This window comes from Schistocerca gregaria, chromosome 10 (assembly GCF_023897955.1).
Source record: "Schistocerca gregaria isolate iqSchGreg1 chromosome 10, iqSchGreg1.2, whole genome shotgun sequence".
NCBI classification, from domain to species: domain Eukaryota; kingdom Metazoa; phylum Arthropoda; class Insecta; order Orthoptera; family Acrididae; genus Schistocerca; species Schistocerca gregaria.
The window spans coordinates 172,544,872-172,570,331 of NC_064929.1; the positions used below are offsets into that span (position 1 = coordinate 172,544,872).

General features: G+C 41.8%; 1 protein-coding gene across 6 annotated transcripts in view; it reads left to right on the top strand.

Annotated features, from left to right (window-relative positions):
* The window catches only part of LOC126293273 (uncharacterized), an 869,155-nt gene that overhangs the window by 289,538 nt on the left and 554,157 nt on the right, over positions 1-25,460 (top strand). The window lies entirely within an intron of this gene.

Consider the following 25,460-nt stretch of genomic DNA (forward strand, 5'->3'; position numbering starts at 1 on the left):
CGCAGGCTGGAACGTGCGTCATTACTTATCGATAGCGTTGTAATCACTAGATGTCTGAGCTGCTCTCACAGATTAATGGGTGGATTAGAAATGTAATCTGATACGAGACGTGGTTCTTTTTAACACTACACTGAATATAATCCCTAAATGAACATGACGTGCATGATAATTTTTTGAGAAATAATCAACTGCAATCTTCTGCCACTGACGAGCTGGCCAATCTTCAGACAAGAAACGGAGACCTGATGTTTTTCCACTTGTTTAACGTATTGATTGGCCTTATTAAAAAAAATAAACCCTCATAAGGAAGTATTTTATAGGAGACCAAAATAAAAAAGAGGTAGTAATCGTTTTCTATCGCGTTTGCCATAATATTTTTTTTATTTTTGCTTCAGTAAGACACTTCGTTTATTTCTATGTCGTCCTGATAATGTTTGATAAAGCCTAACAACCTGAAATAGTTCTGGGAGGCATGATATTTTTGTTCGAAAATTTGCCTACCCGCAAACTATGAGCAAGACTTGAGAGGTTTCATTTTCTTTTATTTTTTTACTCATCCGTCATCTAAATGCAGCCTGTCCATCTCAGAGAATCATTTGCACCTTACATCTTCAATTATTTCTTGTATGTATTCCAGTCTCTATCTTCCCCAAAGTTTCTAATCTCTATGGCTCCCTCTAGTACCATGGAAATTATTCCGTGATCTCTTGACACGTGCTCCACCATCTTCTGTCTTTGCTTGTCGTTGTTATCCACATGTTCCCACTTTCTGCGGAGAACCTGTTCATTAGTAATTTTCAACATTCTTCTACAGTGACAGAATCTCAAACGTGTCGATTCTCTTTCTTTACGATTTTCCCACAGTTTTAAGTATCACCAAGAAAAACTAAAGTACGCCTAGGTTTTTACTTGGTCGTAGACACACATCAGTTGTTCTGGTAGACATTAATATCCCTGTGCCACAGTAACATAGCCTAAACGAAATGCCTCATGCGTCTAGAAGTGTAGATGTCCTGTACTATATTGCTTTAGTCCCTGTAGAGGCACATATACTATATACACTCATGATCAGAAAAAAAAACAGAAGACCTCGAAATACTAGAGATAGAACGTTCATAATCACTGGACGTGTACTTGTACATATTCTGCAGAAGCGATTAGCATTTGAACCATGTCGATCCCTAGGCTCAAGATCAACATAGTTATCGCGGTGCACCTCCAGCTGCGGCTTTCGTTGACGTTGTAAACCGAAGGTAATGGATCAGTGTGGACTGAGCAGGCGTACAGGGTTCCTCGCAGACGTTTGCGCGAACCGTACCGTCAAATGAGTGAGTTTGAAAAAGGGAGCATTATTGGCATGAGAGACTGTAGTGTATCCATCCTGGAGATTGCTGCTCGTGAGGGGGACGAAGTGTTTCGGGAATGCAACAGGTGTGTGCAGAATGGTTCACGGAAGGTCGTAGAACACGTCGAGATGGGTCAGGTCACACCACCTAGACCACCCCCTGAGGAGGTGGACATCTCATGCGAATGGCACTGCAGGACAGATCTGCGTCCTCCTCGGCTTTGGCACAACAGTGGAACACTGTGACACTTCGTACACTATCAGGGGTGACAGTCCATCGCCTTTTATTGTGGTATTGGTTACGTGCTCGTCCACTTCTCCAGCTATCTTTGACAGATGTGCAGAAACGTGCCAGCAGCAGTGGTGTGTGGGACGACGTCACTGGGGACAGGAATGGCATAAGATAGTATTTTCGGACGAATCCAGTGTTTTCTGTTCAAAATTATGGTCGACTCTTGGTTTGCTGCAGACAGAGAGAGCGGCATCACAGCGACTGTATTCACACAAGACGTACAGTGCCAATTAAAGGCCTATTGGTGCAGGGTGCTATTGGGTGCAACCACAGATCACTGTGGGTGCGCGCCATTTGTCATTAGGTGCCATTTTTCAGCAAGACAATGCACTACCACATGTTGCCTTCTTGTTGTCACAGGATGTGAGCCGTTTATCCTGCCCCGCCAAATCGCCAGACTTGTCGCCATTCTAAAATGTGTGAGATATGGTGAAACCACAGGTGCAGTGCTGAAGAACCAATGTAAACCACCACAGATGAATTTTGGAACCAGGTGAATGCAGCATGTGTGGCTACGCCACAGGACGCCATTCGCGCCTTATTCGCGTCGATGGCATCACGCCCTGGCCCATGGCGGACCCTGTGCCTACTAGGCAACGACACCACATGCTGAACCGAGATGACTGAAATGCTAATCATGTCTGCAGAGCATATTGCTGTAAAAGCCCTGTGAATATGAATGTCCTATCTGCAGTCGTTGAAGGTGTTCTGCTTTATTCTGAACATGAATGTACTAAACACTATACACTAAATGCTTTTGGCCGGCCGTTGTGACCGTGCGGTTCTAGGCGCTTCAGTCTAGAACCGCGCGACCGCTACGGTCGCCGGTTCGAATCCTGCCGCGGGCATGGATGTGTGTGATGCCTTTAGGTTAGTTAAGCTTAAGCAGGGGACTGATGACCTCAGATTTTAATTCCCATAGTGCTCAGAGCCATTTGAACTAAATGCTAAGTTCTAAATATTAACTACTAAGTAATAAATGCTGCACACTATATACGGAAGAAATCGAAATAGGAATGATTCTTGGAAGGACTGACTCAGCATATAGAAAGGTCAAAACAACCTTACGTGTAAGGGAAAGCGTGGTCACATTAATAGTGCAGTGGTTTGTCAACTGTTAAATGCAGAGGAAAGAGCGGAGAGGTGGAAAGAGTACAACAAAGGCCTCTATGGAGGGTATTATTTCCTGATGACTTGATAGGAGGAGAAACTGTAGTCACTAAGGACGACAGTGAGGATCCAGCATTAGAGCCAGAATTTAATAGAGATGTGGAAGACAAGGGAGCAAATAAGGCCGAAGGCATAGAAAACATTCTGTCAGAATTGCAAAAATCATTAGGGAAAATGGCAACCTAACGACTGTTCAAGTTGGTGTGTATAACCTATTAGACTGGCGACGTACCATCAAACTTTCGGTAAAATTACCATCCTCACAAAACGGAAGACAGCAAAAACAGCCCCAAACTTATCGGACAATGAGCATAATATCTCATGCGTCCAAGATTCTGACAAGAATGATATACAGAAGCATGGGGAAGAAAAAGAAGGATCTCGTGGTTGGCGATCAGTTTGTTCTTAGGAGAGGTAAAGACAACAGAGAGACGTTACTGACTTTATGCTTGATAATGGAACCAAGGATGAAGAATAAAATCGAAATACCATCATAAGACTTGTCTATCTGCGAAAAGCGCGCGGGAGTCCGAACTGCGGCAAATTGTTAGAAAGACAGAAAAATAGGAGTTGGCTACAGGGAAAGACGGGTGATATACAGTATGTACAACAACAATAAGTCTGGAAGTCCAAGGACGAAGTACTTAGATGAAAAATAGGGTAAAACAGGGCTGTAGTCTTCTGCCCCTGCTGTTCAATATATACATCGAAGAAGCAATGACGGAAGTGAATGAGAGGTTTGTAACACTATTATCTATATTACATATAATGCTCTTATCTACTGTAACTTCTTTGTCTTTTTTTACTTAATGTGATTTCTGTATAATATCCTCATTGATGTAACATGCATATAAATATTGGTTATTTGTGGTTATTTATGATAATTTATGGAATTCTAATTAATCTGCGGATGTAATGTCAAAAAGTAATATGCTGTAAAAGAATGAAAATTTTATATTTTACTGGTTCATGCATAGGGAAAGTCAGCTGTAACAATGTAAAACATGGAGGGAAGTCTCTCTGCAACGGAAATGGCTAGGCAGGAATAGGAAAGGAGGATCTGGTGGTCGAACTGCAAGCTTCCTGTGTGGCATGAGTCGAGGCGAAAAGAATTGCAAGATTATCCAGGGTTAATAGCTGACTATTGCCACCAGAATAATTCCGAAAGTGTGATAGGAGCTGGAAAGTTTGTGGGACAAATGTTGCATGGGACAACAGGGGCCATAATATGACGATGGTTTTTTGTTGCTAGTGGGGTTGCGTCAAAGATATGAAGGTCAACTTTGTTTTTTTTTTTTTTTAATCGGATGCTATAGTTTGGTACTTCTTTTCTGAAAGCGGCTATCGAGACGAATCAAATGATGTGTAACGGTAAGGCCTTTGAACGTCAACGAAGATCACAAAGGTGGCATGAACGTCCATCTACAGAAGGTGTTCGAAGTGATGACCATTGGCTTCCCGGTGAAACGTTTGCATAGTACTCGAAACGACATCGGAAACACGTGCTCGGGCATTTTCCTGCAAAACAGTGATGCCATCCGTCAACATTCCCGGATGTTTGGACTGTTGTTGTTGATGTTGTTGTTGTTGTTGTTGTGGTCTTCAGTCCTGAGACTGGTTTGATGCTGCTCACCATTCCGCTCTATCCTGTGCAAGCTTCTTTATCTCCCAGTACCTACCGCAACCTACATACTTCTGAATCTAATTAGTGTATTCATCTCTTGGTCTCCCTCTGTGATTTTTACCCTCCACGCTGCCCTCCAATACTAAATTGATAATCCCTTGATGTCTCAGAACATGTCCTACCAACCGATCCTTTCTCCTAGTCAAGTTGTGCCACAAACTCCTCTTCTCCCCAATTCTATTCAATATGTCATTAGTTATTTGATCTACCCATCAAATCTTCAGCATTCTTCTGTAGTACCACATTTTGAAAGCTTCTATTCTCTTCTTGTACAAACTATTTATCGTCCATGCTGCACTACCATACATGGCCACACTCCACACAAATACTCTGAGAAAAGACTTCCTGACACTTAACTCTATACTCGATTTTAAAAAATTTCTCTTTCTCAGAAACGCTTTCCTTGCCATTGCCAGTCTACATTTTATATCCTCTGTACTTCGACCATCATGTTAGTTTGCTCCCCAAGTAGCAAAACTGCTTTACTCCTTTCTGTGTCTCATTTCCTAATCTAATTCCCTCAGCATCACCCAACTTAATTCGACAGCATTCCATTATCCTCGTTTAAAGCTGCATACCCTCGGGAAAAATTACGGCTGGTTTCCCCTTGCTTTCAGCCGTTCGCAGTACCAGCACAGCAAGGTCGTTTTGGTTAGTTTTACAAGTCCAGATCAGCGTTTGGACTACGCTGCAGAAATTTCGCTGGGAAGAGCGCTTACAGATCCTGCATACGGTGGCAGTCTCCCACGTGCGACGTCCATATTTTGAAGCCGAAAGACATTCGTTGCCGTCGATTTGTTTCGGACGAAGAGACGCATGCTTGAGTACAGTAATGGTTCTGTAGGAACCGCAAACATTTTTCCATGAAGACATATACCATTTTGTCGCATACTTGGATAAATGTATTAACAATTATGGTGATTACTTTTGAAATAATAATAATTTCGTTACTTTTTCCGAACCGTCTCGCTTTCGTTTCACTGTCCCTTATGTGTTTCTCTTTTTCTTTTCATCTCCCACAGAATTCTTTATTTCAGACGGCTGTTTTCTACTGAAACGCTAAATGGCGCCAGTCAATAAGTTTCACGTCGGCAAACAAAACTATAACTTACAGATTTAATCTCGGTACCTTGTCTGGAAAGCGGCATTTGCGTCAGTCAGTGGGGCTTGTTTGCAGTTGATTACCTCTCTGATTACAAATCTGTACAAAAACATTAAACGTCATGTTCCTTCAGGGATTACTTATAAATATCGCCTGACTTTTAGCTCGGGTAAACGGCCCTGAATCGTTAAAAATATATCTCGATGCAGATTACGTTTCGAGTGCGACTTTGTAATCTCCACATTAATCCGTGGAAGATGATCTGGTAGCTTGCAGATACGACAATAGGGACAACAAGAGTTGACGACGCACGTTCCAGCCCGCTGTAAGCTATGTACAGTGTTTTCGAGGGTGAACGGCATAATGGAACCTATTAAAGGCTTTACTTTACCGAAGTATGCGATACCCTCCAAATTCAACCAGTTTAACAAGTATTTATGATTATAGAAAAGTTATTGTGTATGTTAACAATGATTGCATAACATGTCTCCATAAACAGTCAGCCCATTAAATTATACTAAATAACTGACCCACACAAAAGTTTATGTCACCTGATCACTGATACAGCAAATGTCATCATGTAAAAACACTAAGTTCATCTTAAATAATTAATATGAAGTACGAAAAATAGTGGCCAACTCACGTATTTTGGATCTCCTTATATAAAAAGCACCCAGTGAAACCTATTTTTTCACTAGGACCGTTTTCACTCAGTATTCATGTAATCACTCCTATTTTAGACGAAAACCAATGTAATTCTTAATAATTCGTGTTATTTATTTATTTATACAAATTAGAAAAGTCAATTGACAAACGGCCTTTTTGTACCAAAGAATTATTCTGTCTATTCAACAAATCTGTCTGTTATTTTAATAACATGTTAAATTACGTCACTCGATGTAGATTAATAACTTTTCTGCACAAATTATGATAACAGATGTACATGTGACTTATAAACTATATCTCTTTTTAGTAGTTCTTTGACAAGGTTATAAATACAAGTAGCAAGGAGGGTTGAGGGCGCAGTCGGAATGTCACTTCGGTAATGTGTGTTACTGTGTTATTGTTCGAGGTGGATAAACAATGTAAAGAACATGTAAAAGAAGTACTAGTTTGTGTTGTGTCATGGTCTTAGGTGGACAGTGAAATCGAGATGGCCACCAGAGTAATAAATATTTGAAGTTTAAATATTTGTTGGTTTCGGTCATTATTTGTCATCAAAAGCACATAAAAAACACGGGACCTCATCTTTTTAACCCTAGACAACCAGATTTAGAGTCAGCATGAGCATCGAGACACAGCAGCGATCCAGCAAGCAGCAGCGATTAATCACAATGCATTTTAATGGCACCAACCTAACATCAAGTGCTAACAAGCTCCGTAATTGGGAGATAAATGTGCGATTTTAGCAATATCTACGACTAGGCGACCATTACAACGGTCAGTAACAAAGATGTAACAAAAGTCACCATCATAATGTTAATACGTGAACATGGAAATTGTAGTACAGATTTTGTATATTAATCGCACAAGGAGGCCAATGACCCTTATGTGATTCGAAAGATACTTTGCCATAGATGTGCGCTAAGAAAAAATAATCTGTGTATTTAGCCGTTAAGAGTCACAAAAGGAAATAGAACCTTTCACATTCGTAACTCTAATGTTTCATTCTCTGTCACGCATTAAAATCTCAAATGCCTGAACATCGAAAATTGTAGAGCTGCCAACCTCTGCATAGCGCATAGATCAAGTGCTACGGTAGAAATGACACATGAAAGTGACAACATTTCGTGAGATCGTATTTTAGGGGCTTTCGTGTTTACGTGGTTCATTTGCAGTACAACATGCATATCTGGCACGTACAATGCGACAACTGCTAAGTCGATGATGTTGTCAGGAGTAAAAAATCAACATATCGTATTAACGAAGTATGTAAATAACGTTGTATATTGACGTCGGTATTTCGCTTACTTATATGTAAGAGTAATTACGTGATCGTTTGCTGCCATTATCAAGTTTGAAGTACGTTTTAATTTGTAATCTTCATTTTGAATATGTAAGACTTCTGACTTCCATTAGTATGCGGAAACCATATTTGTTCAAATGTTCAAATGTGTGTGAAATCTTATGGGACTTAACTACTAAGGTCATCAGTCCCTAAGCTTACACACTGCTTAACCTAAATTATCCTAAGGACAAACATACACACTCATGCCCGAGGGAGGGCGCGAACCTCCGCCGGGACCAGCCGCACAGTCCATGACTGCACCGCCAAGGCCGCTCGGCTAATCCCGCGCGGTGGAAACCATATATGTTTTAGGGTATGCCTAGAAGAAGAATGCTAACGGGTCAAAGTGAAAGAAGCAGAGCTGGGCAGACACAGTTTCTGCGTCGAGAAAGTAATATCAGTGTGGAGACTCATAATGATATCGCATCTGTTTTGTCTAACGATCATAATATTAATACGTAAGGATCGAAAACTGAAGTAACGATTCGTACAATACTTATACAATATGACAAATCAAACTTACATAACGGGTAAGGAACATCGCCGTAGATGTGCACAAAAGGAAACAATCATGTGTATCCATAACCATAGGTTAACGGGCACTTATCAAGTTTGGGGGGACACCCATGAAATCTTTGATTTTTTACCGATTATCGTCAATTTGACAATGCAGATCACGAATGTGACATATTTTTCATCAGTTTCGAAGCCGTAAAACAACATATTGTCATTTAATCCAAATGTAACAATACAACAACAAACAAGGTAATTGAAACAATAAAACAACATATTCTCATGTAATCGAAATATAACAATGTGTAAAGACCATTGAAGTTAAATTGCAGCAAACCAAATCGCAGAATTCGGATAAACGCGCCTGATGTGATCAATCAAATTGTGAAATGGGTTTTATCCAAAGCGTTGCCACCATAGAAACTCGGCCAAATAGATAGACAGCATATTGCGGTAAGTGCCAAACATGCGCTTGTTTTTGTGTTTTGCTTTCTGCCGTACGCTTTCAACTTGACTAGTAGTTGCGTGGGTAACTGGATCAACGAAATGCAAGGAATGATTAACAGTCAAATGCTGATAACTTAGATTCTGGACTGTGTTATACGCTCCCCACAAATCGGAAACAATAGTGGTCCCAGGCCGCACATATTGTTGTAGAATCGGCAGCAAAGTTGCAGCATCTCTTCGAACTACAGGAACGAGGAAGATTTCTCTGGGCTTAGTGTCGTATCCGCCGAACACCCACTGTTCCGTAACCTTGGGGCCTCGATTGTATTTTCGACGGACAAAACAGCTTTCGTCGATCTCAACTGTACGCCCTTGACCGCCAAAACATTCGGCTCTTGCACAAAATACTCGTGGGAAATGTCTCTACAGAGCTGTTTCCAATCCACAGCCGTATTAGCCGAGGTTTGCAGTTCATGCATCAAAAATTCCTGTTTATCGAGTTCGAAGCTCCAGAAGCAAGCCATTTTGGTAATCCATTCGATAGATAGATGACTACCCATAAAAAAAATAATCTTTTCGACTTGAAATCTTCTTCTTGCAAATGCGTCTTACAGAGCAGCGCCACATACGACCGTCGGCAGATTGCTTGCGTTCTAAGAGCATTTTATTCGCACCGCCAAGGCATTGTCCATCTTCACAGAAACCATGACTGAAAGCCCATTCAATAGCTGAGTCACTATCGCGGCAAACGTCGAACAAATTTACCATACGAAATTAGGTCAAATCACGGAAAATTTTAGTCATCACGAGTTAGTAGAACAAACGCACAGAACAAACACCGAACTAACACTTAACTACACTGTTATTTGAATTTAGTGTAAACTGAACGAGGCGATTTTGTCCGAGTGCTTTGATGTGCTACGATTTAGCTTGACTGATGTTTGCAGATAACATATTCGTGGTCCAGTCAAAAAATTAGAAAAAAATTTTCATAAAAAAAATTTTTTCTCACGATGTATAAAAAGTTTATACCGGGGCTGAAAATAAATAACATCTTCGAGAAGGCATAGTCTATCTAATCAAAAAGTGAGAAAAAATATTTTCAAAAATTTTGTCCCCCTAAACTCGATAAGTGCCGGTAAATGGAAGCACACACATGTGAAAACTTGTCCTTTGTCTCTGACACTGCTACCACCTTCCAGGACCGAAGCTGCTATGTCGTTGATGTCAACAGTGGAAAACGAGACGTAGTAACGAAGCCGTCGGGGACGAAAAACGTTGTTTATTAGCTTCGTTTTTTCACTTACTTTGGTCAAATAGAAAACGGAACTAGCTCTGTGTTCGTTTTCCGCCGTTACCACAAAATTTAGTGTGTTCGTAATTTTCAGTATCTGAATTTTGAGTAGCTACAACGTCCTGTATTCTAATTAAAATGTATTTGTTTTAGGCGATGCCTCGAAAAAGAACATTAACGGGTCGGACTGAAAAACGAAGAGCTAGAGACACACAATTCTTCCGAGCGAGGTGGCGCAAAGGTTAGCACACTGGACTCGCATTCGGGAGGACCACGGTTCAATCCCGCCTCCGGCCATCCTCATTTAGGTTTTCCGTGATTTCCTTAAATCGCTTCAGGCAAATGCCTGGATTGTTCCTTTGAAAGGGCACGGCCGATTTCCTTCCCAATCCTTCCATAACCCGAGCTTGCGCTCCGTCTCTAATGACCTCGTTGTCGACGGGACGTGAAACACTAACCACCACCACCACCACACACAATTTTTGCGTAAAGATAGTAATAGGAATAACGCAGATGTTAGTAACGATAATTCTACTGTCGTTTTAAAAGATACATTGAACCACGGACCTTGACGTAGGTGGGGAGGCTTGCGCACCGTAGGTGCAACCACAACGGAGAGGTATCTGTTGAGAGGACAGACAAACGTGTGGTTCCTGAAGAGGGGCAGCAGCCTTTTCAGTAGTTGCAGGGGGAACAGTCTGGATGTTTGACTGATCTGCCCTTGTAACACTAACCAAAACGGCCTTTCTGTGCTGGTACTGCGAACGGCTGAAAGCAAGGGGAAACTACAGCCGTAATATTTCCCGAGGGCATGCAGCTTTACTGTATGATTAAATGATGATGGCGTCCACTTGGGTAAAATATTCCAGAGGTAAAATAGTCCCCTATTCGGATCTCCGGGAGGGGACTACTCAGGAGGACGTCGTTATCAGGAGAAAGAAAACTGGCTTTCTACAGATTGGACCTTGGAATGTCAGATCGCGTAATGGGGCAGGTAGGTTAGAAAATTTAAAAAGGGAAATGGATAGTTTAAAGTTAGATATAGTGGGAATTAGTGAAGTTCGGTGGCATGAGGAACAAGACTTTTGGTCAGGTGAATACAGGGTTATAAACACAAAACCAAATAGGGGTGATGCAGGAGCAGGTTTAATAATGAATAAAAAATAAGAGTGCGGGTAAGCTACTACAAACAGCATAGTGAACGCATTATTGTGGCCAAGATAGACACGAAGCCCATGCCTACTACAGTAGTACAAGTTTATATGCCAGCTAGGTCTGCAGATGATGAAGAAATTGATGAAATGTATGATAAGATAAAAGAAATTATTCAGGTAGGGAAGGGAGACGAATATTTCATAGTCATGGGTGACTGGAATTCGAGAGTAGGAAAAGGGAGAGAAGGAAACATAGTAGGCGAATGTGGATTGGGGGTAAGAAATGAAAGAGGAAGCCGTCTGGTAGAATTTTGCACAGAGCATAACTTAATCATAGCTAACACTTGGTTCAAGAATTATAAATGAAGTCAAGAAGAGAAGCTTTCGAAATGTGGTGCTACAGTAGAATGCTGAAGATTAGATGGGTAGATCACATAACTAATGAGGAAGTATTGAATAGGATTCGGGAGAAGAGGAGTTTGTGGCACAACTTGACTAGAAGAAGGGACCGGTTGGTAGGACATGTTCTGAGGCATTAAGGGATCACAAATTTTGAATTGGAGGGCATCGTGGAGGGTAAAAATCGTAGTGGAAGACCAAGAGATGAATACACTAAGCAGATTCAGAAGGATGTAGTTTGCAGTAAGTACTGGGAAATGAAGAAGCTTGCACAGGATTAGAGTAGCATGGAGAGCTCCATCAAACCAGCCTCAGGACTGAAGACCACAACAACAACAACGACAAGTTTTAAATGTACACTGAACATAATTCCAAATAATTTTGAGAACTTTAACAGCTTACAGCGCAGATATTGTAATGCAAATCATGTCGCGTCTGAGGTGACTTTATGAGATACAGTGGCATTTACATTATGTTGTTATAAGAGTAAAGTTAATGTGCCACCATTAACACAAAATTAATTTGTCAACTTAGTGTATCAAATACTCCCTTTAAATGCTTGTATAATTAAAGAGAAATTAAAGAACTGTTTCAGAAACACATGTAGCTGCAATACTTCATTTGCCAGGGATCCGTTCTGCGGCTAAAATTTCAAACACTTTAAGATACATGACATTGTCCATTGCAGATGAGGTTCATATACGCTATTGTTCGAATTCTGACCACAGGCGACTCTAGTTCTGTTAATATTCGTAGGTCTGTAGTAAAGCTGATCAGATAGCATAAAATGCCACACAGCAGGTGAAGGATGACTTCATTCGTTGCAAAGTATGATTGGTGCATTTGGGAAGAGAGGACCAAACAGTGAGGTCATCGGATCAAATGCGAAGTATGCATGACGCGTTTCGGAGTTACTTCTATCTTCAGAAATCTAAGTGCAAAGGAAGCACAAGGACAAGAGCGTTACTGGTCGTGTACATAACAGAAAGTCGTCTGTCATCTAACGTAACCTACACAACATCTTGCATGATGCTGTCATTTACCGTCTTGTAAAGTCATCAGATGATCAAAAGGACTTGCAAAATGATTTAGCTAACGTAAGATATCCGTATGGTACGAAAAGTGGCAATTGACGCTGAGTATGAAAAAGTGTGAAGTTATTCACAGGAGTACTTTAGCCATTAAGCGCAATCACAGATCACAGTTATTATACCTGCGCTATCCAAAATTGTTATCAAGATAGTTACTCAACACAGCTACAAACGAGCAATGTGTGCAAAATAAATAGCATATCTCATAAGACAGGATGTACACGACCCGGGAAAAAACCGGGAATTTTTTCATCCGGGAGAAAATCGGGAATTTTTCGGACTTCCGGAAATTTTTCATTGTTTTAGTTTTCAGTTAAAATTTTGTGGTTTTGACGGGTAAGAACCAATAATCTAACAAAGGATATTACTGTATCCCGCTTCTGCAGTATAATACTGCAGCAGAAAACATGAACGGGAGAAAAAAAAACGAAAATAAAACTTACGTCGCAAAAGAAATACGCCATATACAACAATAAAACACAGTGCTCATACAAGCGTTTGCCAACTGCAAAGTGTGTCAAACGCCTTAGGAAGACTATGCAATTGTCTCAGATGAACGTGACGTCACAACTGCTTACTTTAGATTCGTTTGAGCAGTTGCGGGCCGGCCCTTGTGCGTGTGCAGTTGAGTGACGTGTGAAAAGTACCTTCTCCCGCTTCTGGCTACAGACGTGTGGTTGGGCGCCACTATCTAATATTGCCCCGGTACGGAAATATCGGAGATCCGAGACTGAACCACGGAGCAGTCTGAGTTCTAGTGGGGAGTCTCCAAGTGACCCGTGTTTACTTTTAGTGATTTTGCTGTTTCCTCTTCATTTATTGCTCTCACATTAAACGAAAACAAAACGGATATCTATGGCCGTGAGCTATCAAATGAATTAAAATACGATCGCATAATTAGGGAAGGCTAAAATATGTTATTAGTTTCAGGTTTTATCTCCACCTTTCTGACAGTCAGGGATTAATCTCCTTGCGGAACAATGAAGTTATTTTTGTCGGTTTGCTAAAGAAATTTGGTTTTTATTAATCTTTTCCGCTGGGGCAGTCAATTTATTTGAAACGAAGTGTTTAATTCCATACTATGGGCTAGTTTCAACTGTTCGCTGCATTTCAAAAGTGCATGTTTTCATTTTCTAGCACGTATGGCATTATGCCATAATAAAGAACCAAATATGATATAGTACAGTACCGGTACTCAAGAAAATTTACGTCCGAATATGGACATACGAATTACGCATTGTAGTATGGTTCACGAAAATCCGATGTTTTTGGAGAATCCTCTGATGTCTTGTTTCTTTTATGACACAGTGTAAGATCTTTTAATGTTTTACACCTACTTTTTTTACAAATCTTTAACATAATGCAGCACGTCAGCAACCGTACATGTATAGAAAATAAACAGTTTTTCAGCCTTCAGTTGCAAGGTAATTTTTACTCGTTTACCTAGATTTCGATTCCAGTAATGCAATCTTCTTCAGAACAAAAAATTAAATTATTTTGAGAGCCAAACATTGGCCATGTCACAGATTAAGAATTAAAACAACAAAGACGCATAATCATAATCTTATGTCTGTCAAAATTAAAACCATTAAGGCAGAAATATTTCTGGCCGTCGTAGCCTCGTCTACGTTCGCCTTAATGGTTTTAATTTTGACAGACTAGTCTTATGATTATGCGTCTTTACTGTTTTAATTTTTAATCTGTGACATGGCCAATGTTTGGCTCTCAAAATAATTTAATTTTTTGTTCTGAAGAAGATTGCATTACTGGAATCGAAACCTAGGTAAACGAGTAAAAATTACCTTGCAACTGAAGGCTGAAAAATTATTTTCTTTTACACCTACGAACATAAGGGCTACCTGCATCGTCGTGGCTGCGCAAGCGCGGTGGCGCCTGTTTCTGGCGCTCTCTGGCAACTACTGAAACGAACCTATTTCTGCCAGCTCACGGGAAAATGTTTCGAATGGTTGTTTGAAAAGCGTTACTTTCAAAGTAAATTTCCTTTTATGAAAGATGAATTATGTGCGAGGATGTACGATGAATTTCTTAAATCACAGAGCGTTTGACACTCATCTAAAAATAAAGTCTTTGAGGACGTACATTTAGAAAAATTTCGAGCTCAGAAGATCAGGTTTTTATGCCTTTATTAAAAATTTTACTGACGCATTTATGTGTTGTACCTTAAAGTGTAACACGCGCAAAAAAGTCAACATTATATGTTGCTTAGCTTCTCTTGCAGCTTATTAATCTCCAAGACCAATATTGTATGTAAAAGCTTTTCTTTTCTTGTAGTAACGCTGTGTATGTTAATTTAAACAATAAACTTTTACTATTTGTGTGTACGCGCTACTTAGCACTGATTGCTATTGGCTGACTACATCACGTATCCTACGCTAGACGATCCGCTGTCATCGGCTGGCGAGATCACGTGACGAGCTGTGACTGGCTACAAAAGCGCATTGCAAGCTTGATTTCAATGCTTTGGAAAGTGACATGCGGCTTTTGGTGGAATTTAAATTTACACTTTCGTAATACGAAAATATGCAGCGTACATGTTGCTGCAAAAAAGGTGTTTTTTACTATAACCATTCAAAGGATTGATAACTTTTTCAGTTCTGAGGAAAAGTATACTGTCACTTGACAGGGAAAAAGTGTATTTTCACCTGGAAAAAAGTGTAATTTTAACCGGGAAATCCGGGAAGAATCCGGGATTCTTTTTCTTGTCTGTGCATACACCCTGTAAGAAGAACATGACGGGTTTGAATCATTCCCACCCCAAAGCATTAAAAATTCAGGCTCGCACACAAGACCACTTGATAACTAACCAGAAACTGGGTTCAGTTGGAGCTTCGGTGCTTCGCTGACGATCGTCTTTTTTACATTTTTCCTTTAAACAAGATAATTATGAAACGTAAGCAACTACTCTCTAGTAGTCTAGTGCATAGCCGTACTACAGGGACCTTGATGCTTGGCATCAACAGCAGATAGCAGTACACAAGGTTGGCTTACGCCTACTGGCGAATACGCGATCTGTCGTAAGCTGCGTAAACACGTGGGGCCTTCCATCTCAAGTGCAAGCATATCCATTGCCTTTTCTGCCTCGCGACTTTTAAAAGTGGAATGTTTCATTACCTCTGAATTTTTTTACAAATGTTTTTCATTGTATGTCCTCTCCATCGGCACTGATTTTATTGTAAAATTGCCGGCCGGAGTGGCCGTGCGCTTCTAGGCGCTACAGTCTGGAACCGCGTGACCGCTACGGTCGCAGGTTCGAATCCTGCCTCGGGCATGGATGTCCATAGGTTAATTAGATTTAAATAGTTCTAAGTTCTAGGGGACTGATGACCTGAGAAGTTAAGTTCCATAGTGCTCAGAGCCATTTGAACCATTTTTTTATTGTAAAATTATTTGCTCACTTTTCGGGACTTCCGTTCATGGCAAATAGATACTATTTGAAGCCGTGGTAGACACGAGTCTAGTGTGCTTCAGCTTCAGCTACAGGACCTTTAGTTTCAGTCTCGGTTCCTGTGTCGCTGGTTTCACAACCAACAGTTCCTCTTCTACTGGGTATACTGTCTATTGCACGACACTACCCCTCCGACGCTGCTAAATTTAAGTCGTCGGAAAAATAATGAGTGCAGTGGAACAAGGACGTCCTCAGAAATTTCCGCAGGAGGTGGTGGGGGCATGTGTGGATGAGGGGGACGGGCGGGGGGGGGGGGGGGCGGCAGGCCTATTACTCTGATATTCACCATCTCCCAGTCCAGACCGCTAAGGAAAAGAAACCTTGAGATTTGAAGAGAGTGTTGATCTTATACTGCTTACACTGTAAGCGTCGTTTAAGAAGGAATATTTCGAAATTCCACCTCTAAGTGGAAGAAACAGGAAATGAAAGGATTTATGAAACATAAGACGTACGAAAATTTGTATCTGGTTTCTAGGTCAGAAATAAAGAAATATGTGTTCCAGTATTATTGGAAATATAACCTTTATGGGGCGAAATTATGGATGAACTTTTAAGTTAAATAATTATGGAAGAACTATTAAAGTATTTTTAAGGCTACATCTATAAAATTGGTATTTTATTTCACGGTTACAAATAATAAAATACGTGTTTCAGTGATTTTGGAAATTCAACTTCTAAGGGGATGAAATAGAGTATGAAATGTTTCATTACATATTTAATTGTGAAAGCATTTTTAGAGCTATATACACTACTGGAAATGGAAAAAAGAACACATTGACACCGGTGTGTCAGACCCACCATACTTGCTCCGGACACTGCGAGAGGGCTGTACAAGCAATGATCACACGCACGGCACAGCGGACACACCAGGAACCGCGGTGTTGGCCGTCGAATGGCGCTAGCTGCGCAGCATTTGTGCACCGCCGCCGTCAGTGTCAGCCAGTTTGCCGTGGCATACGGAGCTCCATCGCAGTCTTTAACACTGGTAGCATGCCGCAACAGCGTCGACGTGAACCTTACGTGTAGTTGACGGACTTTGAGCGAGGGCGTATAGTGGGCATGCGGGAGGCCGGGTGGACGTACCGCCGAATTGCTCAACACGTGGGGCGTAAGGTCTCCACAGTACATCGATGTAGTCGCCAGTGGTCGGCGGAAGGTGCACGTGCCTGTCGATCTGGGACCGGACCGCAGCGACGCACGGATGCACGCCAAGACCGTAGGATCCTACGCAGTGCCGTAGGGGACCGCACCGCCACTTCCCAGCAAATTAGGGACACTGTTGCTCCTGGGGTATCGGCGAGGACCATTCGCAACCGTCTCCATGAAGCTGGGCTACGGTCCCGCACACCGTTAGGCCGTCTTCCGCTCACTCCCCAACATCGTGCAGCCCGCCTCCAGTGGTGTCGCGACAGGCGTGAATGGAGGGACGAATGGAGACGTGTCGTCTTCAGCGATGAGAGTCGCTTCTGCCTTGGTGCCAATGATGGTCGTATGCGTGTTTGGCGCCGTGCAGGTGAGCGCCACAATCAGGACTGCATACGACCGAGGCACACAGGGCCAACACCCGGCATCATGGTGTGGGGAGCGATCTCCTACACTGGCCGTACACCTCTGGTGATCGTCGAGGAGACACTGAATAGTGCACGGTACATCCAAACCGTCATCGAACCTATCGTTCTACCATTCCTAGACCGGCAAGGGAACTTGCTGTTCCAACAGGACAATGCCACCCAACGTGCTCTAGAAGGTGTAAGTCAACTACCCTGGCCAGCAAGATCTCCGGATCTGTTCCCCATTGAGCATGTTTGGGACTGGATGAAGCGTCGTCTCACGCGGTCTGCACGTCCAGCACGAACGCGGGTCCAACTGAGGCGCCAGGTGGAAATGGCATGGCAAGCCGTTCCACAGGACTACATCCAGCATCTCTACGATCGTCTCCATGGGAGAATGGCACCCTGCATTGCTGCGAAAGGTGGATATACACTGTACTAGTGCCGACATTGTGCATGCTCTGTTGCCTGTGTCTATGTGCCTGTGGTTCTGTCAGTGTGATCATATGATGTACCTGACCCCAGGAATGTGTCAATAAAGTTTCCCCTTCCTGGGACAATGAATTCACGGTGTTCTTATTTCAATTTCCAGGAGAGTATATGAAAACCATGAATTTGGTTTCTCGGTTGAAGTAAAAAAAATACATGTCTCACTGTTTTTGATACAATCATCCCGTAAGGGGATGTAATATAGGGTGAAATGTTTTATGAAACTAATTCACTCTGAAATAATTTTTAAAGCCAAATCTATGAAAATTGTGTTATGGAAAAATACATGTTTCAATGTTTTTGGAACTACAACCTCCAAGGACGTCACTTATTCACTGATTTATCGCCGCCCAGCCCAATCTGCTAAGTATACGAACTTGAAATTTGATGAAGGTGTAGGACTTATACTATAAGCACCATTTAAGAAGAGATTGTTCGAAATTCCACTCCTAAGGGAATGAAATATGGATTGAAAGGGTTTTTGAAAATATGTCCTTATTAAGCCAATTTTGAAGCTAGAACTACAAAGCTAAGAAAATTGACAATTAGCAGACATTGAGGGAGCTACCTGTTGGGACGCCAGCGAAGAATTTATGCCAAGTAAGACGAAGAGTACTGTTCTAAAATTATGAACCGTCATAAAAGTGCTTATTAATAGTAAATCTTGTAGCTCAGACTGACAATCATCTACTGACAGTTTTGCCTAGAGTGATATAGGAACGCCACCCCCCCCCCCCCCCCGCCCTCGCCACCAAATGAAATTTTGGATGTGATGACACGGCGATGGGTAGTGTATCCCGAGATCTAAGTTGGGTTGGAAGGGGGTAATTGGATTGAGAGTTGTTTAAGCCCAAGATTATGAATGCCGAGTAAACGTTGTGCGAGCAGATTGCCCTGTAGCGTAGCTTAGTGTTTCCGTCCGCGCCATATTTAACACACTTTGTCTAGCTGTGTACGAAGTCGCACAAAAGCCACGAAAACTAAATTTCTGGTGGGGGGGAGGGGAGAGTCCACTATGTAACTGTCACTACAATTTTTAGTAACCTCCGACGAAACTAGCCAAAATAGAAGCGTAATTTTAACTATATTTCCTTTTGTGGGAAAATAGTGGTTCTCCTCTTTCGGCAGCAACTATAATATGTAGGCGACTTATTAGTGTTTGTTTGTTTTTACTCGAAATCATGATCTCAATAGACGCAGAGCTTTTTTTCACGTTACTTGATTCGTCGTCTCTAGTAAACAGTGCAATGTATTGGTAAAGTCTTTGAAGTGTGACGTGTTTTACATAGACGGCGTCTTCAATGTTCGTAAGGCTAAGTTTGTATACATTCGGTGTCTGTATTTTTTGGCCATATACTGTATAATGAAGGCGAGGAGGATAATGTTCAAGGAGCACTGCATTAGCAGTCTGTGGAGGAATTGAGAATTTGGATTTTACGAACGGCATTTTCGGGCAGGTTGTGCAATTAGGTTGACCACTGCGTAATTCGGACACAGTGATCATTGCCTCTCCCTAGTAACCAGGAGACTCGGGTGCTAATCCTGATCTGGCACAAATTTTGAAGAGTGCCCATTGACTAAAGTCATGCCCATTGTCAGCTAATGTCATTGTTTCGGTGTTAAATTGTATTTTGTTCACGATACGCTGTTTAGCTTTTTCATAGATAACAGCTTTGGAAAGCGTACAGGCTGTACAGGTTATATTGATATTCGCTCGTCGATAGTCCAAGGCAACTATAGCGATTTTTAAATACAGTTGTAGTGCATATTAAGTCTACCTACGTATTTGTGTCCTGTGTTTCTTTACCAAGAACTTCTTCGTAGGTAATTTCCTTATAGCGGTATTTCGTTTAAGTATTTATAGTCTGCAAGCTTGGATGAAATATGAAACACATGTTCGAAGTTTCTGTTGATGCTGCAGATACAGTTTTATCCGTATTAGGGGCACAAAATCTACTAATACAGAAGGACACAATTTGTCTCGAGAGTTAGCAATTTTTCGTAATATAGGCCTAGCTTCGATAAATTTTTCTCTAATTCTTGTTTGGATTAATCATAAAACACACTAACTCTACCACCAATTATTCGATATGTGGTTTCATCCGTTTCGTAGCCTAGAGTTCCTAAACGGTCGATAATATTAATAATTTCCTTTCTCACTTTTATTTTCTGTAGAATCTCCTGTTTATGGTTATTGCTAACCTATTTCACGTTCTCAATTTTATTATTTTATTTTTCTAGTTTTGTGACTGGTAGCCAAATTTTCTTTGAATTCGATTTTTAATACTGAAATAGTAACAGTTAAAAGGTCAAGTGAAGATTGCGAACTACACTCCTGGAAATTGAAATAAGAACACCGTGAATTCATTGTCCCAGGAAGGGGAAACTTTATTGACACATTCCTGGGGTCAGATACATCACATGATCACACTGACAGAACCACAGGCACATAGACACAGGCAACAGAGCATGCAAAATGTTGGCACTAGTACAGTGTATATCCACCTTTCGCAGCAATGCAGGCTGCTATTCTCCCACGGAGACGATCGTAGAGATGCTGGATGTAGTCCTGTGGAACGGCTTGCTATGCCATTTCATCAGTTGGACCAGCGTTCGTGCTGGACGTGCAGACCGCGTGAGACGACGCTTCATCCAGTCCCAAACATGCTCAATGGGGGACAGATCCGGAGATCTTGCTGGCCAGGGTAGTTGACTTACACCTTCTAGAGCACGTTGGGTGGCACGGGATACATGCGGACGTGCATTGTCCTGTTGGAACAGCAAGTTCCCTTGCCGGTCTAGGAATGGTAGAACGATGGGTTCGATGACGGTTTGGATGTACCGTGCACTATTCAGTGTCCCCTCGACTATCACCAGAGGTGTACGGCCAGTGTAGGAGATCGCTCCCCACACCATGATGCCGGGTGTTGGCCCTGTGTGACTCGGTCGTATGCAGTCCTGATTGTGGCGCTCACCTGCACGGCGCCAAACACGCATACGACCATCATTGGCACCAAGGCAGAAGCGACTCTCATTGCTGAAGACGACACGTCTCCATTCGTCCCTCCATTCACGCCTGTCGCGACACCACTGGAGGCGGGCTGCACGATGTTGGGGCGTGAGTGGAAGACGGCCTAACGGTGTGCGGGACCGTAGCCCAGCTTCATGGAGACGGTTGCGAATGGTCCTCGCCGATACCCCAGGATCAACAGTGTCCCTAATTTGCTGGGAAGTGGCGGTGCGATCCCCTACGGCACTGCGTAGGATCCTACGCTCTTGGCGTGCATCCGTGCGTCGCTGCGGTCCGGTCCCAGGTTGACGGGCACGTGCACCTTCCGCCGACCACTGGCGACAACATCGATGTACTGTGGAGACCTCACGCCCCACGTGTTGAGCAATTCGGCGGTACGTCCACCCGGCCTCTCGCATGCCCACTATACGCCCTCGCTCAAAGTCCGTCAACTGCACATACGGTTCACGTCCACGCTGTCGCGGCATGCTACCAGTGTTAAAGACTGCGATGGAGCTCCGTATGCCACGGCAAACTGGCTGACACTGACGGCGGCGGTGCACAAATGCTGCGCAGCTAGCGCCATTCGACGGCCAACACCGCGGTTCCTGGTGTGTCCGCTGTGCCGTGCGTGTGATCATTGCTTGTACAGCCCTCTCGCAGTGTCCGGAGCAAGTATGGTGGGTCTGACACACCGGTGTCAATGTGTTCTTTTTTCCATTTGCAGGAGTGTATTTGAGGAGAGTGGTTCGGGAATTATTCGTATTAGACGTACACAGGTCATGGAGATCCTTATCTATATTAAATTTACTTCAAGTGTAATGTAGCCCATTCTCTTGTCATGATCTCGGATGTATCGTAGCTCATTGTCTCAGTTAGGTTGGAGGTTTTGGTTGAGAGTTGCCGAAGTCAACGAATGTGATTACGAAGTAGAGACTGTGCTAACAGAAAGATCTGTAGCGTAGTCCAAAACGTTCTTCCGGTCCTTTTAAAATCTCTTTTAATTAAAAATAACTAAAGCTGCAAGATACAATCACAAAAACTGTGTTACGTATTAGAGAAATCCCAGACAATTGTGGTGTAAGTTGTGTGCGTACACATTTTTTTGTCACTGAATATACATTTTTTTTCTCATTTGCTGGGTTTCAGTTTTCCGAGTTTGGCGGCGAAAACCTTTTCCTGCGAAGGGCCCATTAGCTTATCGGTTATATTCGTAACTTTCTCGACGGTCAGTAGTTTCATGATAGTCTATCCACCGGCGTCATTGTTACCATCGAATATAGATTTAAGTATCAGGAAGGCTAATATGAAGCTAACGCAGAAGTAGGTCTAATGATGAATAAAAATATAGGAATGCGGGTTAGATACTACAAGCAGCATAGTGAACCCATTATTGTGGCCAAGATAGACACGAAGCCCACGCCTACCACAGTAGTACAAGAAGTCCGCAGATGACGAAGGAATTGATGAAACGTGTGATGACATAAAAGAAATTATTCAGATAGTGAAGGGAGATGAAATTTTAATAGTAATGGGTGACTGGAATTCGATAGTAGAAAAAGGAAGAGAAGGAAACGTAGTAGTTGAATATGGAACGGGGGTAGGAAATGAAAGAGGAAGCCGCGTGGTATGTTTTTTTCCCAGAGCATAACTTAATCATAGCTAACACTTGGTTCAAGAATCATGAAAGAAGGTTGTATACATGGAAGAGACCTGGAGATACTGCACTCTTTCAGATATATTATATAATGGCGAGACAGAGATTTAGGAACCAGGTTTTAAATTGTGACATTTCCAGGGAACAAATGTGGACTCTGACCACAATCTATTGGTTACGAACTGTAGATTAAAACTGAAGAAACTGAAAAAAGGTGGGAATTTAAGGAGATGGGACCTGAATGAGCTGACATAATCAGAAGTTGTAGTGTGTTTCAGGAAGAGCATTAGGGAACGATTGACAGGAATGGGGAAAAGTAATACAGTAGAAGAAGAATGGGTAGCTTTGAGGCATGAAATAGTTAATGCAGCAGAGGAGAAAGTAGGTAAAAAGACGAGGGCTAGTAGAAATCCTTGGGTAACAGAAGGTATATTGAATTTAATTGATGAAAGGAGAAAATATAAAAATGCAGTAAATGAAGCAGGCAAAAAGAAATACAAACGTCTCAAAAATGAAATCGACAGGAAGTGCAAAATGGCTTATCAGGGATGGCTAGAGGACAAATGTAAGGATGTAGAGGCGCATATTACTAGGGGTAAGATAGATACTGCCTACAGGAAAATTAAAGTGACAGCACACGCGGGGGTGATGGGATCACTCATGGGAAAATTCCTGCAGTAGTGGGTGTTAGAGCTGCTTCTTTTTTAGATTGAAGTCAGCTGATACGTATTCCTGCTTAAGGGAGGTCTCTCTAACAAAAGAACCACTTTTGACAGAGTTTAGGTATCCGAGTAATAAGGGAATTAGTATATTTCATCAAAATATACATGGTATTAGAGATAAAGTTAGTGAACTGCTTATAGATGTTGTCTCTGACATTATTTGTATATCTGAACACTTCTTAAAATAAGGAGATAATTCAGAGGCTTCCTTTACCAGGATACAGGTTGGCTGGAACCTTTTCTAGAAGCTCTTTGCGGTGTGGGGGAGTAGCCATGTATGTGAAAAACGGCATCCCATTAGTGTCAATTGATGTTTCAAAGTACTGTACTGAAAAGGTGTTTGAATGTTGTGCAGGTGCGGTTAAATTGAATGGAGCTAAATTTCTAATTGATGTTATTTATAGATCCCCAGACGCCGATTTCACAACATTTTTGCTAAAGGTAGAGGGGTTTTTTGGCTCACTTTATAGGAAATACAAAAAGTTAGTTATATGTGGTGACTTAAATATTAATTGCATAAGTGATTGTGCAAGGAGAAGGATGCTGGTAGACCTCCGTAATTCATATAATCTTATGCAAAACCGTATTCTTTCCAACGAGAGTGCAAGGGAACAGTAGAACAACCGTAGACAACATTTTTGTTCATTCCTCACTACTTGAAGGGCATTCTGTTAGCAAAAAGGTGAATGGCTTTTCAGATCATGATGCACAAATTTTAACTCTAAAATATTTTTGTGCTGCAACACATGTTAAATATAGTTATCAACTGTGCAGGAAAGCTGATCCAGTTGCTGTAGAGACCTTTGTAAACCTTATCAAGGAACAAGAGTGGCAAGATGTTTGTAGCGCTGATACAGTAGACGATAAATATAATGCTTTTCTGAAGACTTTTCTCGTGCTCTTTGAAAGTGGCTATGCGTTAGAACGTTCGAAACAGGGTACTAGCACAACCTGGCAGCCTGGGTGGCTGAGTAGAGGTATAAGAATATCTTGCAGAACAAAGTGGCAATTATATCAAAACGTTAGAAACAGTCACAATCTAAATGCAGCAACCCATTACAAACAGTATTGTAAGGTGCTTAAAAATGTTATTAGGAAGGCAAAAAGTAAGTGGTATGCAGATAGAATAGCTAAGTCTCAGGATAGAATTAAAACCATATGGTCAGTCGTAAAGGAAGTGGCTGGTCTGCAGGGACAGGTCGAGGATATAGAATCACTGCGTAGTGGGAATGTCCGTGTTACTGATAAGTCGCATATATGTACAGTATTTAATAATCACTTTCTGAATACATCACGTGAACTAAATAGTAACCTAGCCCCAACAGGGAATCATATAGCGCTCTTAGAAAAAAGTGTTCTGAGACTGTTACCTCCACGATACTGACAAGAGGGAGATTAGGTTAATAATTAAATCACTAAAGATCAAGAACTCTCATGGATATGACGAGGTATCCAGCAGAATACTGAAGTATTATTCTGTGTATGTTAGCCCAGTACTTAGCCATATCTGTAACTTTTCATTTAGGAGTGGTCGGTTTCCTGACTGATTAAAGTACTATCTAGTGAAGCCACTTTATAAAAAGGGAGACAGGGATAATGTTGACAACTTTAGACCTATTTCCATGCCATCGGTGTTTGCTAAAGTTATCGAGAAGGTCCTAAATGCAAGGTTACTGGAGCATTTAAATTCACATAATTTGCTGTCAAATGTACAGTTTGGTTTTAGAAATGGTTTAACAACTGAAAAGAATATATTCCCTTTGCTCTGTGAGGTTTTGGACGGATTAAATAACAGGTTGCGAACGCTAGGTGTTTTCTTTGATTTAACGAAGGCTTTTGATTGTGTTGACCACAAAATAGTACTGCAGAAGTTGTTCCATTGTGGAGTAAAGGGAGTAGCATACAGTTGGTTCGCCTCTTACATTAAGAACAGAAAGCAGAAGGTAATTCTCTGCAATATTGAGAGTGTTAGTGATGTTCAGTCCCAATGGGGCGTTCCCCAAGGGTTGGTGCTGGGCCCACTGATGTTTCTTATTTATATAAATGATATGGCTTCTAGTATTACAG